The sequence below is a fragment of the Bos javanicus genome, chromosome 2 (genome assembly GCF_032452875.1).
Source record: "Bos javanicus breed banteng chromosome 2, ARS-OSU_banteng_1.0, whole genome shotgun sequence".
Taxonomy (NCBI): domain Eukaryota; kingdom Metazoa; phylum Chordata; class Mammalia; order Artiodactyla; family Bovidae; genus Bos; species Bos javanicus.
The window spans coordinates 103,957,612-103,975,608 of record NC_083869.1 but is presented as its reverse complement, the minus strand read 5'-3'; the positions used below and the strand labels follow the sequence as shown (position 1 = coordinate 103,975,608).

Here is a 17,997-nt window from a genome sequence, read left to right as displayed (position 1 = left end):
CTTTTTAGGAGATCAGTGGGGAATAATTTTTTTTCTTTTTGGAACTTCTCTGCTCATTTGTCCAGATACAGTCGGACGTATTTGGTGGGCCAGTTGTTTGAACAGGAGGGCGTTTTCAGGGCTGAACACTCTTTCAGCCTCCCTACAAAGTTGTGCTTCGTTCTATCTGTGCTTTTGCACAGGTGTCTTGGTGGGTGAGTCAGATATTCGAGCGATGTCATTTAGCAAAAAGATGACAGAGAATTTCTTTTTAGTTTACATTTTGGGGTCAGATAAGATCCTTTAGGTACTTCTTTATAAACATATTTAAAATTGTTGAATTATTTACTTTCAGTAGAAAACTGAAAGTTAAACAAGAATGAATCTTTGGTGAACTTTGAAGATAGGTTTAAACTTTTAAATATGCACATCTGTTTTATTGTATAATAATATTTTTTTGAAGACAGAGAAGAACGTACAATGGGAAAACTGCAAAATGAATGGGATTATTTACTTAGTTATTTTTAAGTAGAGAATTTTCTAGAACGGAATTGTTATAGATTGGGCAATAGTTCAATTATTCATACTTTGTTGCTTTAATGTCTGCTGGATTCAGCTACGGCTTCACAGCTCATGTGCTTTCTTTACAAAAGGGTCAGGTTACTAGTAAAGTTAAAACATTGCGGTCATTTCCTTTTAAGAAAAAATTTCCATTTTTTTATTGTTTTCCGCAAGTAATTTACCGTTAACTATTGATTGAAATATGCTTACCATCTTTTGCCAGAAGTACTGGGGGGAAATTATATTTTACGTTCCTACAAAACTGGAGAGTAAACATTTCCCTAGAGATTACAAGAGGTTTTTGGAAAGAAATTTACCCCAAAGTGGTTTTCCTATCCTCATGCTTCTTCATGAAATCTACCAGGAGAGATTTATTATTCCAACGTAAGCAACATTCTGGGAGGAACAACCCCCTAAGATCGTTATCAATCACTTAAATCTTAGTGCTAATTTGTATATCAGCAGCTTTGCCATTTTCAGTTAAGAGCTATTGCTAAGAATATCTATTGTCAAATGTGGTTCCTTAGTAAAAAAAAGAATATCTATTGTCAAGTCAAAAACCCACTATTTTAATCACAACATCAAAGGAAACAAAAAAAAGTAAATAACTATAATTGTACTGCTCTAACAGAATAGGCTCACCTATGTGTTTTCCTTCCTGTCTTTGTCCATTTGCACACACATTTCTCACGTTGATGTAATCGGCATGTTGACTCACAGTGCACCTAGCTGGGGAGTGGGCTGGGGACAGTGCCTGTCTGGCAGCGTATCTGGATCACAGGAGAAGACAAAGCAGCCAAGGGGACTGCCACAGCTTTCTACCACTGCTGCTCTCCATGGCTCCCTCTTGTTCTGCTCTCCACTTCCTTTTACTTCATCCTCCCCCCAAGCTACCTTCTGTTTGTGGGAGAAAGTAAACTCAAATTTTGTCATTATTTGTGAGTTTTCATGTATTTACAGTTACTGAAATTTTCAAGTTGAAATTGCAAATCAACCACCCAATCTAACTGCTGGGTTTTGTTTTCTTTTCCCTACTGCTCCTGAATCCCATACCCAACACAACCCACATAAATGAATTATTAATACTTTTTACTTGCCAAGCAACTTTCAGGGCAGGGAAATACAGAGACGACTTACCCTTAGTTTCTACCTTAAAGTGACAGAGTAAAGAGATTTACACTGTAGATGTGTTGTGATGAATGTTATCTTCCATGAGAGCAAAAAATGAGCTAGATTTGCCATGATAAGAAATATGATACACGTGGGGATAAAGCATAATACCATGAGTGCACACTGTAGGAGCCTTAACCTAACTCTGTGGAGAGGCCCAGAGAAGGTAACAGTTAGACTGGCTTTGGAAGTTTGGGAAGCAGGGTAGAGAAGGGGGAAGGAGGTGCGCTATGCACAAAGATGCTGAGGTGTGGAGGAGAGATGTCGGCTCTAGTTCAGGCCAGAGAAGGGTATGAGGTCACTGGGTCACATGTTGTCAAGGGTCTGATGTTCTTTTAGGTAGGTGGGAGGTTGTGCTGTGAACCTCGGTGTTCCAAATGGAGATTTGAGGGCACAGAAATGACACGGTTAGTTTTTTGTTTGTTTCAAGAAAGAGTAGTTCTTGTGGGTAAGGAACTGGCAGGATGAGGGTGGCACGGGAGGCCCAGTGGTCCTATGGCCTTTTCCTCTGTAGTGAATTTCTCAGTATCTACCATGCTGTGTGGTCTTTGTTGAAGAAATGAGTGGATTGGTATTGTATCTGAGCTTAAGGATGACTCTGTGTCAGTTTTAAACTCTGATCTTGAGTGTTGCAGGCTGCCTAGGTAGTGCAGTGGTAAATAATCCACCTGCCAATGCAGGTGACACAAGAGACTTGTATTCGATCCCTGGGTTGGGAAGATCCCCTGGAGTAGGAAGTGGCAACCTGTTCCAGCATTCTTGCCTGGAAAATTCCATGGATAGAGAAGCTTGGTGGGCTACAGTCCATGGGGTCACAGAGTCGAACAGACACACACGTACACACACTTGAGTGTTGCTCTTGGTAGCCCATCAACCACACAACTTACGTCAAAGCATCACACATCAAGGGTACTAAGTTAGTCCATTCAGTCCACCCCTCTTCTCTGCATTGTGGGACTGGTGTCCAAGAAAGACAAATTGGACATTTAAAATTCACTTGAGGGAATCACCAGGGATGTCTTTCCAATTCTAGTCTAAATTTCCTTGGCTTCAGCTTCCATTTTGAGTTCTGACTCTGTCTTACAAACGTAAAGACTGAGGTTAGTCTTCCTGGCCTTTTTTCCCTTAGTGGGGACTTTGCTGCTGCTGCTGCTGCTGCTAGGTCGCTTCAGTTGTGTCCAACTCTGTGCGACCCCATAGATGGCAGCCCATCAGGCTCCTCCGTCCCTGGGATTCTCCAGGCAAGAACACTGGAGTGGGTTGCTATTTCCTTCTCCAATACATGAAGGTGGAAAGTGAAAGGGAAGTCGCTCAGTTGTGTCCGACTCTTAGCAACCCCACGGACAGCAGCCTAGCAGGCTTCTCTGTCCATGGGAGTTTCGAGGCAAGAGTACTAGAGTGGGTTGCCAGTGCCTTCTCCAGTGGGGACTTTAGGTCCCCTCTAAAGATTTTGGTTAACAGCAGCTCTTCAGCTTCTTCTATGATTCAGGTCTCAAATAGATCTGCCTTCTCACTCATGTTCCAATTTTCAGACCCCAATTCTGGGTCCAGGCACTGAAGAATGCAAAGGTCAGAAGATTCCCAGCCTCCTCACTAGGGAATGTGCAAACAGATCACACCTGTCCTGGGTTCATTTCTCCTTGAGAAGGTTTATTCACATTGTTCAGAATCATGCACTATCCCAAAGCTTGCTTTCAACCAATTCCTCTCTTTCAACATATTTTCCTGAGTCACTTTCTCATTAACCCACTTTCCCCTCTAACAATCAATCTAAGCCAATCTCTTTGAACTGTTTTTTCGGCTTCAAAATTGTATACTTAAAACATTTGAGATAATTCTGAACCTCAGAAAGGGAAAAATAGGATTTGTCTATTATCTGGAGTATGATATCTTGTTTATGGGTCCTCTAGACCTCTGTATATTCTTCTTAAGATACTTTTTAATGTAAATTTTCAAATATATACAAATTAGATAAAATAGTATAAGGACTATGTGTGCTTATCATCCAGCTTCAATAGTTATAAACAAGTGGCTCAGTTAATTTAATATATTACCCTTATTTCATCTATTACCCCAACCGTTTCCTCAGTCTCAAATATTTTCAATAAAGTCCTAAATCTCCTCTGATTTAATATGTAAATACCTAAAGTTAAGTATTCCCTTCACAAGCCAGAATATCAATAATTTTCAATATAAACAAATAATTTGTCTAGTTTCAAATTTTCCCAGTTGTCTCAGATTTTTTAAAAATATATATATTTTTTTCAAAATAAGACTTAAATAAGGCCATACATTTGAGTTGGTTGATCTCTAGTGTTTTGTTTTTTGATTTACAAATTCTTTCTTCATCTCCATCTTATTATTTCTTGGTAATGCATTTGTTGAAGAAACTGGGTAATTCATCCCATGGGTTCTCCAACCTGGATTTTGCTAATTGTATCGCTGAAAGACTTTCTAACATGTTCCTGTATTCTTGTATGTCTTATAAACTAGTGGTTAGATTTTGAGGTTTAATCAGATCCAGGTTTCTCTCTTTTTGTTTTTTTTATTTCTTTCTTACAAGAAGATAATTTAAGTGGTGTTATATACATCTACTAGTCTTTTTGTACAATGATAATCACTGTACAATGATAATCAGCCACTGATAATTACTGCCAATCTCTATAAATTTATTAAAGGTTGAAAAATGATGCTGTCTAAACTCTGTCATCCCACTTTCATTTAACAGCCTTATCGACCGTTTGGTTACCCTAGTACAGTTTGATAAACGAACTAGTTTATCAAAGTTTATGTAAGTTTAGTTGATAAACTTATCAAACGAACAGTTTGATAAGTGAACCTTGGATAAAGACTTAATTATTCCCCTTAATTGATTTTCAAAAACATTACTTGGTTAGTGTTTGTTGCTCAGTCATGTTGGACTCTTTGCAACCCAGTGGACTGTAGCCTGCCAGGTTCCTCTGTCCATGGGATTTTCCAGACAAGAATACTGGAGTGGGTTGCCCTTTCCTTCTCCAGGGGGTCTTCCTGGCCCAGGGATTGAACCTGGGTCTCCCACATTGCAGCAGACTCTTTATCACCTGAGTTACCAGGAAACGTTACTTGGTTAGCAACCTTCAAAGATGACCCATTGATTTTAAAAATGTTCGTTGTGAAATAAGCATGTTTGTTGTGTTTTCAGTCACTGCAGTCATTATTCTTATTGATGCTCCAATGTCCCTTTTCGAGCAGTGAGAGTATATTCAAGTTGTTTTCTGATTCTCTTGGGCAATCTTGTTAACCTTGAGAGTGTCCGTGTGTTACGATCTGACAAGATGGTCCATTTCCTTTTTCAGACTTAGAATCAGCTATTTTCCCAAAGGAATATGATTCCTTTAAGTTGGAAATTATTTATGGAAACAGCGGTGTAAGACGTAAGGCTTCTCATTGCTCTTGGGTTGGTCATTGTTTTCAGAATTTTTCAGAAGACAGAGCTAAGAAATACGTATTTTTAAAAAATTAAATACATAAGCTCATGCTGATAGTTCTGGTTCAAATTTAGGACAACAGGGCATTAACTCACAAATCTTACATCTGTACCTCCTTTCCCTCCTGCCAAGAATCCTGATGTTCGACGACATCAGCACAATTACTTATTTTGTTTCATCTCACAATACACACATAATAGACTCAGGAAAATAATACCTACCACTAGAATCAAAGATTTGATCACTGAAAGCAGTTTAAGATTTGTTTGCAGTCCTTTTGGTCCTCAGGGTCTGTCCTAATAAGGATATATTGTCAATTTACAGTGCTTCAGTTAGCTCGGCTGTGTGATTTTTACCCCTACAAGATACACAGTTTCATTCACTTGATAAATTTTGCTCTCAATTAAAAAAAACTTTTGTGCTAACCAAAAATCTGTTTTATTATGGAAGACCACTACTTCTCACTTGCTGAGAATATACACAAGTGCAAAACCAAAAACAAAATCAGGACTTCCCTGGTGGTCCAGTGGTTAAGAATCTGCCTGCCAATGCAGGGGACACGGGTTCAATCCCTGATCCAAGATCTAGCTTACTGTGGGGCAACTAAACCCCTGCTCTGCAACTACTGAGCTCACCACTCTAGAGCTTGTGCTCTGCAACAAGAGACGCCACTGCAATGAGAAGCCTGCACACCACAGCCAGAGAGCTGCAGCTAGAGACAGTCCACACTCATCAACAAAGATCCAGGGCAGGCAAAACAAAACAAAAAAACAAAAATAAACACCAAAAAAGCCTTCCATAGGCTACAGTGATGCACATTAGCCCTACTGCAAACATTCTATGGTCTTTGAATTGTTGCTCTCAATTTTTAAGAATTACATTTTGTTATGTTTAATTTTGTTATATAATTTGCCCAAGTGGTCACAATGAATCAGATATGACTAAGTGGCTAACACGTCGGACTTCCTTGATGGCTCAGATGGTAAAGAATCTGCATGTAATACGGGGTCAGGAAGATCCCCTGGAGAAGGGAATGGCAACCTACTCCAGTACTCTTGCCTGAAGAATCCCATGGACAGAGGAACCTGGTGGGCTATAGTCCATGGGATCACAAAGAGTCAGATATGACTGAGTGACTAACACTGTAAAATATCTATGTTGTGCGAAACTCAAATTTACACATCAAGGTATATTCCAAGAAGTCTTGTCTTGTCCCCTGTCCTCTATATAATTTCTTATTTGTTGTTGATGAGTGGCTGAGTCGTGCCTGACTCTTTGTGACCTCATAGACTACAGCACGCCAGGCTCCCCCGTCCTTCATTACCTCCCAGAGTTTGCTCAGATTCATGTCCATTGAGACAATGAGCACTCTCTATCCATCTCATCCTCTGCTGCTCCCTTCTCCTTTTTCCTTCAGTCTTTCCCAGCATCAGGTCTTTTCCAGTGAGTCCACTCTTCACATCAGGTGGCCAAATTAATGGAGCTAAAGCTTCAGCATCCGGCCCTCCAATGAATATTTTACTTCCAGTGAATATTCAGGGTTGATTTCCTTTAGGATTGACTGGTTTGAACTCCTTCCAGTCCAAGGGACTCTCAAGAATCTTCTCCAGCACCACAATTTGAAAGCATTAATTTTTCTGCACTCAGCCTTATTTATGGTCCAACTCTCACACCTGTACATGACTACTGGATATCTAGTGATGTCTTTGCTTTTTAAATAAGTTCTCATAGGTAACCATGTTTTTAAAAAGTACGTTAATCCTTCCACTGCTTTTTTTTTAAATGAACAAGTATTTATAGGCATTCATATCTTTCTCCTCCTTCCTAATGATGCACATCTTTATATAGCGGCCTTTTTAACTTTTGATTTATTTGGAGATCAGTCCAGAATGGTGTAGAGATAATCCTCATTCCTTTTACACTTGCCTTATGCTCCATCGTGTGGCTATATGTTGGTTTCTTCAGTCAGTCCTCTCTTATAGACATTTGGGTTTCTTCCAAGTCCTTTAACTTTACAAATTGTATTGTGGTGAATAGCTTCTTGAACCTTTTTGTATTTTTGCCTCTCTAACATTGAGTTAGATTACTAGAAATGTGATTGCTGGGTCAGTATCTATCAAGGGACCTCTAGAAGAGATTAGCAAATTTCCCTCTAAGAGAGATAACTAACTGCATTCCCACCAGTAAAGCATGTGTCTATTTTCCCAAAGCCTTGCCAAAAGTGTGTATTGTGAAATTTGGGGGATTTTCCCAATCTGGTATGTAAGAATTGGTATCTGATGAAGTTTGAAATGATACTTCTCTCATTAGCAATGATGAGTTTCTTGTAGGCCACTTACATTTGCCTATGAACTGCTTTTTAATCACTTTTGATGATATAAGGGCCTTCATCTTTTCTTCTCAAAATTTAAAAGCCATTCATATACTAAGGATATTTACCACTTGTAATATACATTGTACTTATTTTTCCTAGTTTGTCACTTATCTTTTTATATTCTTTATAATGCTTTTCACATGTAAAGGTTTTTTTCTTTCTATAAAGTTTTACATCAATTTTATTAGTCCCTTCTCTTTTTGCTTCTGGATTTTGAGTCATGGTTATGAAAAACTTTTGTACTCTCATATAATACAGCAGTTCATTCAAGCTTTCATCTTACAGTTGCATGGTTTCATTTGATTACATTTCTGATACATTTGGAATTTATCCTATTTTATGATATGAGAAATAGATTCATTTTTTCTCTTTAAAAGAGTTATCTAATTAGGCCAATACTGCTTAGTTATATGTCTATCTTTTCCCCACCAATTTGATATATTGGTCATACCATATGTTAAGCTTTCATATATGATTGTATTCCTTGCAGGGTTTTTACTCTACTGAAAATAATAAATATTAAAAGTTTCAACTGAAGTTGGATGACTCAGCAGGTCCTGTGCTGCCCAGAGTACAGGGAAGATACAAAATGCTGTTAGCCATGGTGTATACTGGATAAAAGATCTGAAACCTCATGGATGTTTCATAAGCCTTTGGTTGCATGAATGACTCATTAAAAACAATTGGTAAGTGATTAAATAATTTGAGATATGTATTTTGAACAGGGTGAGATTTCTATGAAATATCAATAATGCAGTGGTAGACAGTATAATGGAAAAAACTAATAGTGAGATTTATAGTCAATCTACTTGGAAAAATAATACATTTGTTGTATAATATAAAATGTGAAGCTCTGAAAACTTGTGCATAAATCTTAAAATATAATTAGATAATTTAAATTTATTAAAAAAGCTTACTGTGGTATTTAAAAGAAACCAATGAAGAATCTTTCCATGAAGAGATTAATCCTTTTGAATTGCAAATAATTTTAAATGATTTCTTGGTTCAGATTTTGATGCATAAGATTTGTTTTCTGTAGTGGGCACACTGACATGTCTTTAAAACAGAACACAACAAAAACAGTGACCATTTGTCCTTTAGAGAATGAAAGTAAAGAAATGAAAAAAGAATTAATCTAGGTTTTTATTGTACCAGGAAGACAAGTCCATAGACACCACTGTCCAGACGTCTTGTACATATAGCCTAGTAAGTGCTTCCAATCTATCTTGGAGGTAAGAGCCAGAACTCTGAAGTCATCATCCTAACTCTTAAAGGATTTTCACATGTAGTTCAGTGTATAGCACTGCAAAGGAAGTTAGTTAATAGTTTAATAAATAAATTTCTCTAGAAGGTGCATAGGGAAATTAAAGAACAGGAAAGGAAGGGAAAGCATTAAATGAGAAGGAAGAAAATGACAGAGCTAAGAAAAGACTTCTCCATCTGGCTAAAGATTCATGGCTCAAAATTCTTTTTCTGGCCATGGCTGGAGTGTACAAAGGAAATGACAAAGCCAGTGCTAAGCACTTGGGGAGAGAATGGCTTTTCATGTAGTGTAGCTCTGCATTAGGTCACTGATTCTTCTGACTCTAAGAGTTTTAATCAAGAGGCATAGTCTCTCTTTTTTATAATCTTGAGAATCAGCAGTAAAGAAGTGCAGAGAACAATGGGAAGAGCAATCTATTTTGTACTAAAGCTTAAAAATATTTTTGTTTTAATGATGGGCCAAGGTTTGAATTGACGCAATAAATATTTGTTTGGTTTTTACTACCATTCCTAAGTATCAATATATATAACTTGCTTGTTTGATGTTTTCCATGTCTCTCCTTTCTTTCCCTTGAGCCAGCCTTTAGATTCAGAACATTGGTTGCACACCCATGGGGCATAAAAATAACTTGAATTAAGTTTAACTTTAGAACATATGCTAAAACTTTTAGATTTGGCCACATTTGCCTCTGGGGCACTGTTAGTGAGGTTAATTAACGCCAAAAAGACTCTGAAGTGTGTGTTTTCCCTACTCTTTTCATCATCCCCTTCTATCAAACAGATCAGTGATTTTGTGTAAGGGGATCATGCTCCAAATTTGTCCTCATTCTTCCTGCAGTTAGAATTGTAATTCCAGCTATTGAAAATGGAAAATGTCCTCAAACTTCTTAGAAAATTATTTCTCACAGCTATGAAAAAAGTCATGGCAAAAATTATGGAGGTATTATTAATAGATCCTTTGTAGATTCAAGAAAGCTTTACGTGCAGAACCTAAGTTGAGATACTTGGCAGAGAAGCCCAGTGAAGACCAGCAAAGCAGGTGGGGAAAATAGAAAGTCATTTTTAGCACTCTTTTGCACATCTTAAATTTGCTACAAAAGCTTTATAAGATTCCAGTTCTTTCTTTTTTAATGAGAGAATACTTCTGGTAGGGCTTTTTTCTGCATCAGAGAATTTTATCCTGAGCTCCAAGTTTTAACTAAAAAAACTTTTGTTTTACTCAACTTGGTGTCCTAAACTTTTCAGGTGTTATGTTTGTTTGAAGTGAAGTCACCCAGTTATGTCAGGCTCTTTGCTATCCCATGGATTGTAGCCCACCAGGCGTCTCTGTCCATGGGATTTTCCAGGCAAGAGTACTGGCGTGGGTTGCCATTTCCTTCTCCAGGAGATCTTCCCGACCCAGGGATTGAACCCGGGTCTCCTGCATTGTAACCAGATGCTTTACAGACTGAGCCACCAGGGACGTGTTTGTTTGAAGGCAAGAAAATAGGATATTTTCATTCACTAGCTCCCAGAGGAGCAAACATTGCTGCTTTGAAAGAGTACAGGTTATAGGACTATCATGTGCTTGCCCATTTGATATATTTTAATTTATTGTGAAATCAGCTTAAAAATGAAATGCTAAGGGGAAGAATGGGGAAAGGGGTGGTTAGGGAATTTGGAATCAACATGTTTACACTGTTGTATTCAAAATGGATAACCAACAAGGACCTACTGAATAGCACATGGAACTCTGCTTAATGTTACATGACAGCCTGAACGGGAGGGGAATTTGGGGGAGAATGGATACATGTATGGCTGAGTCCCTTTGCTGTCCACCTGAAACTATCACAACATTTTGAACTGACTATACTCCAACATAAAATAAAAAATTTTAAAAAAGAAGAAAGTGAAATACTGGAGACTGTGTTAAGGGTGATAATTTTGAAAGATGAAAATGTCTGGGCTAGGACTAAATGTGATAATTTTAAAAAATTATTTTATTCATTTATTCATGTATTATGCATGCAATTATTAAACACCTATTTTATGCCAGGCACTGTGAATAGAACAGTGGTCAAAGTGGTCATAAACCTTTCCCTTTATAAGGCTTAGTAGTCAATGACAGATAAACGTGTAACAATATATAGTGCATAAATACTGTGATATAGCTCAACATTCAGAAAACGAAGATCACGGCATCTGGTCCCATCACTTCATGGGAAATAGATGGGGAAACAGTGGAAACAGTGTCAGACTTTACTTTTTGGGCTCCAAAATCACTGCAGATGGTGACTGCAGCCATGAAATTAAAAGATGCTTACTCCTTGAAAGAAAAGTTATGACCAACCTAGATAGCATATTCAAAAGCAGAGACATTACTTTGCCAACAAAGGTCCATCTAGTCAAGGCTATGGTTTTTCCAGTGGTCATGTACGGATGTGAAAGTTGGACTGTGAAGAAAGCTGAGCGCCAAAGAATTGATGCTTCTGAACTGTGGTGTTGGAGAAGACTCTTGAGAGTCCCTTGGACTGCAAGGAGATCCAACCAGTCCATTCTAAAGGAGATCAGCTCTGAGTGTTCTTTGGAAGGAATGATGCTGAAGCTGAAACTCCAGTACTTTGGCCACCTCATGTGAAGAGTTGACTCATTGGAAAAGACTCTGATGCTGGGAGGGATTGGGGGTAGGAGGAGAAGGGGACGACAGAGGATGAGATGGCTGGATGGCATCACTGACTCGATGGATGTGAGCTTGAGTGAACTCTGGGAGTTGGTGATGGACAGGGAGGCCTGGCGTGCTGCGATTCATGGGGTCGAAAAGAGTTGGATACGACTGAGCAACTGAACTGAACTGAACTGAAGATGCATATCTACTTGATCATCCCATCTGGAGCTCTTTTGAGGGTGAAAAGAGCATTTTTTAGTAATTATGTTGGGCCAACAGATTTAAGCTCAGATCACTTTGGACAAAGGTCTTTCCTGGTGGCTCAGATGGTAAAGAATCTGCCCTCAATGTGGGAGACCCAGGTTTGATCCCTGGGTCAGGAAGATGCCTTGGAGAAGGGAATGGCTACCTACTCCAGTATTCTTGCCTGGAGAATTCATGGACAGAGGAACCTGGTGGGCTATAGTCCATAGGGCCCCAAAGAGTCAGACACAACTGAGCAACTAACACTTTTATTTTTTTCGCCTTGGACAAACTGTGTGCCTAACATTAGGGTTAGGGCCTCTAGCGGTTATTGTGTGTTTGTGTGTGTGTATGTTCAGTCACTCAGTCCTGTCTGATTTTTTGTGACTCATGGACTATAGCCTGCCAGGCTTCTCTGTCCATGGAATTTTCCAGGCAAGAATATTGGATTGGGTTGCATTTCTTTCTTCAGGGAGTCATCCTGACCCAGGGATTGAACTCACATCTCTTGCATTTCCTGCATTGGTGGGTGGGTTCTTTATCACTGAGCCATCTGGGAACCCCCTAGTGGTTATTATGGGATGGTGAAGCAGTAACACTTAATCCGGTCTGTGTGTAGCAATAGTGGGGACAAGCTTCCAAGAGAAACTGATGTTTAAACTGTTACCTCTGTGCCTGCTTCTTCCTGTGGGTTCACCCCTGTGATCCTCTAAAGACTGCCAGAACTTCTGGGGTCTAAAGACTTTCTTGTTTTGTTGCCAGTTGAAAGGAGGGAGTCTGCTATCCCATCAGCTCAGCCGAGGCCTGAGAATCGAGTCTCATTGGTCCTGACTGGCCTGATTAACTCATGTACCTGCTTCTGGGCCAATCACTGTGGACAAGGGGATGGAATATGATGACTAGTTTATCTTCCTGGTGAGGGAAACTCAAGGTCATGTTAGGAAGGGGAAATGGGTTAATAATAAAGCAATACTTGTATAACATTTATTATGTGCTAAGCACTGCCGTCCATGGGGTCGCTGAGAGTTGGACACGACTGCGCGACTTCACTTTCCCTTTTCACGTTCATGCATTGGAGAAGGAAATGGCAACCCACTCCAGTGTTCTTGCCTGGAGAATCCCAGGGACGGGGGAGCCTGGTGGGCTGCTGTCCATGGGGTCGCACAGAGTTGGACACTACTGAAGTAATTTAGCAGCAGCAAGCACTGTTCTAAAAGCTTGATAGGTATTATATTATAAAATTCTCTAAAAACGTTTTGAACTAGAATTTATTATTATTTTCATTTTATAGCTAAGGAGAGTGAGGCACAGAGAGATTAAGGAACTTTTCCAACATCCCACACCGGGTGAGTGATTAAATCAAGATTCCAACACAGGAAGCTGGCTCTCAGCCATTACACAATCCTGCCTAGACTTTTCACGCAGCAGAAATTTGGTTTGAGTGAAGTGAAGAGTGTGAATGTGAACTGGAAGAAATGCTGGTTTTATTAATGGTTAGTTCCCTGGTGGCTCAGATGAATCTGAGTACAGGAGACTGGGGTTCTATCCCTGTTTGGGAACATCCCCTGGAGAAAGGAATGGCTACCCATTCCAGTATTCTTGCCTGGAAAATCCCATGGACAGAGGAGCCTGTTGGGCTACAGTCCATGGTGTTGCAAAGAGTTGGACATGAATGAGGATCTAACACTTTCACTTGGGCTTGGGCTTGCTTTCCAAGGCCAGAAAAAGAAACTGTAATCACTCTCCCCCTAGTTTTATTGAGATACAGTTTGCATACCTTACAAAGTACACTTAAAGTGTACAGTTCATTTTTTTGTGTGTTTAGTTACAGAGTTGTACAAATATCCCACAGTCAGTTTTACAAGATCTCTTTATTTGCCCCCAAAGAAGCCCCATATCTATTAGCAGTCACTTCTCATTTTCCCTCTTTCCAGCTTTAGGCAACAACTGATCAACTTTTTGTCTCTATGCCTAGGTATTGCCTGGATAGATCCTCTAAGTGGAATCATATAACACGTGGTCTTCTGTAAATGGCTTTTTAAAGTTAGTGTAATGTTTTCAAGGTTTATCCATATTGTAACATGTATCAGTACTTCATTCCTTTCTATAGCTGATTTATTTACTCATCAATTGATGGATATTTGGGCTGTTTCCACTTCATGGGTTTTAGGAATAATACTGCTATGAACATTCAAATGTATGTTGTTTGAGTGAATGTATGTTCTCACTTCTCCTGGATATAGACTTAGGAGTGTAATTGCTGAGTCATGTTGTTTTCTATAGTGGCTGTACAAATTTATATTCCCAACAGCAATGTATGAAGGATCCAATTTCTCCACATACTCACCAATACCTACCTGTTTTTTAAAAAAAGTTCCTTATAGCAGATGGCTGGATGGCATCACCCACTCCATGGACATGAGTTTGAATGAACTCCAGAAGTTGGTGATGGACAGGGAGGCCTGGCGTCCTGTGATTCATGGAGTCTCAAAGAGTTGGACACAACTGAGTGACTGAACTGAACTGAACTGATGGCTAATAATGTTGAGCATCATTTTATGTGCTTATTAGTCATTCGTATATCTACTTTGGAGAGCTCTCTATTTACATCTTTTGCTCATTTTTAATTGGACTTCCCTGGTGGCTCAGACGGTAAAGCGTCTGTCTACAATGCGGAAGACCCGGGTTCTGGATATAGACTTAGGAATGTAATTGCTGAGTCATGTTGTTTTCTATAGTGGCTATACAAACTTATATTCCCAATAGCAATGTATGAAGGATCCAGTTTCTCCACATACTCACCAATACCTACCTGTTTTTTAAAAAAAATTACTATAGCTATCTTAGTAGGTGTGGTTTCAATTTGCATTTCTCTGATGGCTAATAATCTTGAGCATCATTTTATGTACTTATTACTCATTCGTATATCTACTTTGGAGAGCTCTCTATTTACATCTTTTGCTCATTTTTAATCAGATTGTCTTTTTATCATCAAGCTAAAATAGTTCTTTACCTTATTCTTAATTCAAGTATAAGATATATGATTTGCAAATATTTTCTCCCATTCTATAGGTTATATTTTTAATTTTCTAAATGATGTCCTTGTCACTACAAAAATTAATTTTGATGATCTCCAAGCTTTCTATTTTTCCTTGTGCTTTTGATACCATAACTAAGCAACTATTGCTAATCCAGTGTCACAAAGATTTATGCCTGTGTTTCTTTTAAGACTTTTATAGTTCTAGCTCTTATAGATCTAGAGATTTTAGATCTATTAAAAAAAGATTTTAGAACTATAAAACTATAAAAATTTCTTCTAAACACAGTTTTAGCTGCATCCCATATGTTTTGATATGTTATATCTTCATTTTCACTCATCTCAAAATATTTTCTAATTTCCTTGTAGTTTCTTCTTTGATCCACTGGGTACTTAGCATTGTGTCATTTAACTTTCACATATCTGTAAATTTCCCCAACTTTTAAAAATTAATTTCCAATTTCACTCCATTTTGGTTAGAAAATGCTTATTATTGTAATTCTTTTAAACTGATGTTTTATGGCTTAGCATAAAGTCTATACTAGAGAATGTCCATGTGTACTTATGAAGAAGTATATTTTGCTGTAGTTGATTGGACTATTTTATGGATGATTGTTAAGTCTTGTTGGTTTATGGTGTTGTTCAGTCTATTTATTCATTTCAGTCTAGTCATCCTATTCATTATTAAAAGTGGAGTAAGTCAAGTCTCCAACTATAGTTGTAGAACTGTCTATTTCTCCCTTCAATTCTGTCAGTTTTTGCTTTTTTTTTTTTTTAGTTTTGGTTTTTAGGTGTAAATGTATTTAAAATTATATCTTCTTGAGAGACTGACATTTTAATCATTATAATATATCCTTCATTATATCTAGCAACATTTTTTTGTTGTTATTTTAAAGTCCATTTTGTCTGCTATTTGGGTAGCTACTCCAGCTTTCATATAGTTGCAGTTTATATGATATAATATTTTCTATCTTTTAACCTACTTGTATCTTTGAATTTAATTATATCTCCTGTAGACAGCATATAGCTGGATCTTGTTTTTGTATCCATAGCATATTGTTTGGTCTTGGTTTTTTATTCAGTTTGACAATCTCTGCCTTTTTATTTTGTTATTTAGTAAATTCATATTGCATGTTATTATTATTACAATTGGACTTACGTCTGCTAGTTTACTTGACATTTTTCTTTCATTGAGCTCTCTATTAAGTTATCTGCCTTATTTGATACTATACCAAGAAGTTAGGCTTCATCAATTGCTGGATGATTTCTCTATTGCTTTTGACAATGCCTGGTGTATAACTTGCTCCATAGTCTCCTCCAATTAAATTCAGGTAGGAGTAGTTTTTGAGGTCAATCTTTGAGGTTTTTTCTGACTCCTGCAGTGCCCTTCTTGGCTGTTTCCTTGGCTTTCTCTTGTTAACTATTTTGCCTGTGGTTCAGTTTTTTATTCTTACAGAGTCTCCTTTTAATTATTCACCACCAAAACGTTCATTTTTTTGGAGAGCACCCTTAGGCGTGAACTCCCCCACACTCTGTTTACAATAAAGTCAGTTCTTCTAGGGAGAGTTTTGGAGCCCTTTCTTATGGATTGTCTTTCCTCCTGAGCAAAAACCTCTGAGCCACTGCTTTGGGTGCTGGGCAGCGGGTAGGAGCCTCTGCACTTCTTGACTTAATTCTCTGGATGTGGAGCCTCTATCTGAAAAGTGAGCTGGAGGGGATAATAACCGGATCCCAAGTACTGATTTGCTACATCTTGTACACCTTGTAGAGGTGCTTTTAGACGAGACTGAGCAGAAGATGGGGAACCTCAGCCTCTCAACCACAGTCACCAGGAATTTAGCCTTTCCAATCTGAAGTTGCCGTGTGTCCGACTCTTTGCAACCCTTTGGCCTGTAGCCTGCCAGGCTCCTCTGTCCATGGGGTTTTCCAGACAAGAATCCTGGAGTAGGTTGCCATTTCCTTCTCCATGGGATCTTCCCAACCCAGGGATTGAACCCACGTCTCCTGTGTCTCCTGCGTGGCAGGCAGATTCTTTACCCACTGAGCCATCAGGGAAGCAATGCTGGTGCTCTGCACCTCCAGTGAGATACCACATCCCTTAACTGGGAGGTAGGTGGAGAGGGAGCCTTACTTTCTGGGAGTCTCATTCAGATTGGAGCTTCCCTCCATGTGAGCTTGAGGGTAGTGGGGATTAGTAGGTTCAAGTGCCACAGACTTAACTGTTCTCCCAATTTAGTAGACTGTCTTGAATAAACTTTTTTTTTTTTTTAATGTTCTATATGGCCTTAGGGCAATTTCTTGAGATGTAAATATTTTTAGAAAATATTTTCCATCAGTTATGATTGTTTCCCTGGGGAATGGGTCCTCAGAACTCTTCATGTGGCCACTGGGGAAGTGGAGCTTATAGCTACTTTTTACCAGTGTAGTCTAAAAGTGTTCATAAATGTGAAAAAAATTTCAAGTTGGAAATATGCATTGAAAAATTGAGATAGGTATAAAATCCCAACAGTGAATGAAGATGTGTGTACAGTGGTCAAGGTTCTAGCAGGAATCAGATGGTCCACACAAAAGAGGACAGAAACAGTGGTCTTGTATTAAAGACTGCAGTCACTGCAAGCTGATCCTTGGAGGAAAGGAGGGAGGGTGGAAGAGGCTGTGTGGGAGGAAATTCACTTTTGAAAGTACTCATCCTCTCACTCTTTGATTTCTTGCCAGTCCCTCTCATTGGCCAAATCTAATGGAAGATAGAGGACAAGTGAGCTAGAGTGATGTTAGCCAGAGTGCAGCCTCCCAGGGAACAGAATGGGGGAAAAGTGCGGAGTGGATCTACAGATATAAACAATGGACCCCCAGCCCAGTGGGCTTCTCTGCATGGAAAGGCCAATGCTGTGATCTTCACTGCTCTGATGACTAGTTCCTTTCAGAGAACAGTGGAATATAGACAATATTTTACAATAACTTTATATTGAGTATATAATCTATGAAAATACCAACTCACTGTGTTGTAGATCTGAAATTAATATAGCATTTTTAATCAACTATCAATTAAAAAATTTTATTAAGAAGGTAGAATTCATGCCAAGTATTCTTACCATGAATAAGAGCAAGAGGACAAAATAAATCTCCTGGAAGTGCGGGACGAGTTTATTACCTTAATTGTGGTAATGCTGTCACGCATTGGATGTGTCCTCAGTTACATCCGACTCTGCGAGCCCATGGACTGTAGCCCGCCCATGGACTCTGTCTGTGGGATTCTCCA

The 17,997-nt window shown here is 38.8% G+C and overlaps 1 long non-coding RNA gene across 2 annotated transcripts in view; it reads left to right on the top strand.

The window, feature by feature from the left end:
- The first annotated feature begins 7,958 nt into the window (after positions 1–7,958).
- The window catches only part of LOC133228591 (uncharacterized), a 35,504-nt gene continuing 25,465 nt past the window's right edge, over positions 7,959–17,997 (top strand). For both annotated transcript variants that reach the window (XR_009730281.1, XR_009730282.1), the window contains exon 1: positions 7,959–8,237. This is a non-coding gene — a long non-coding RNA (uncharacterized LOC133228591). The remainder of the gene's footprint in view (positions 8,238–17,997) is intronic.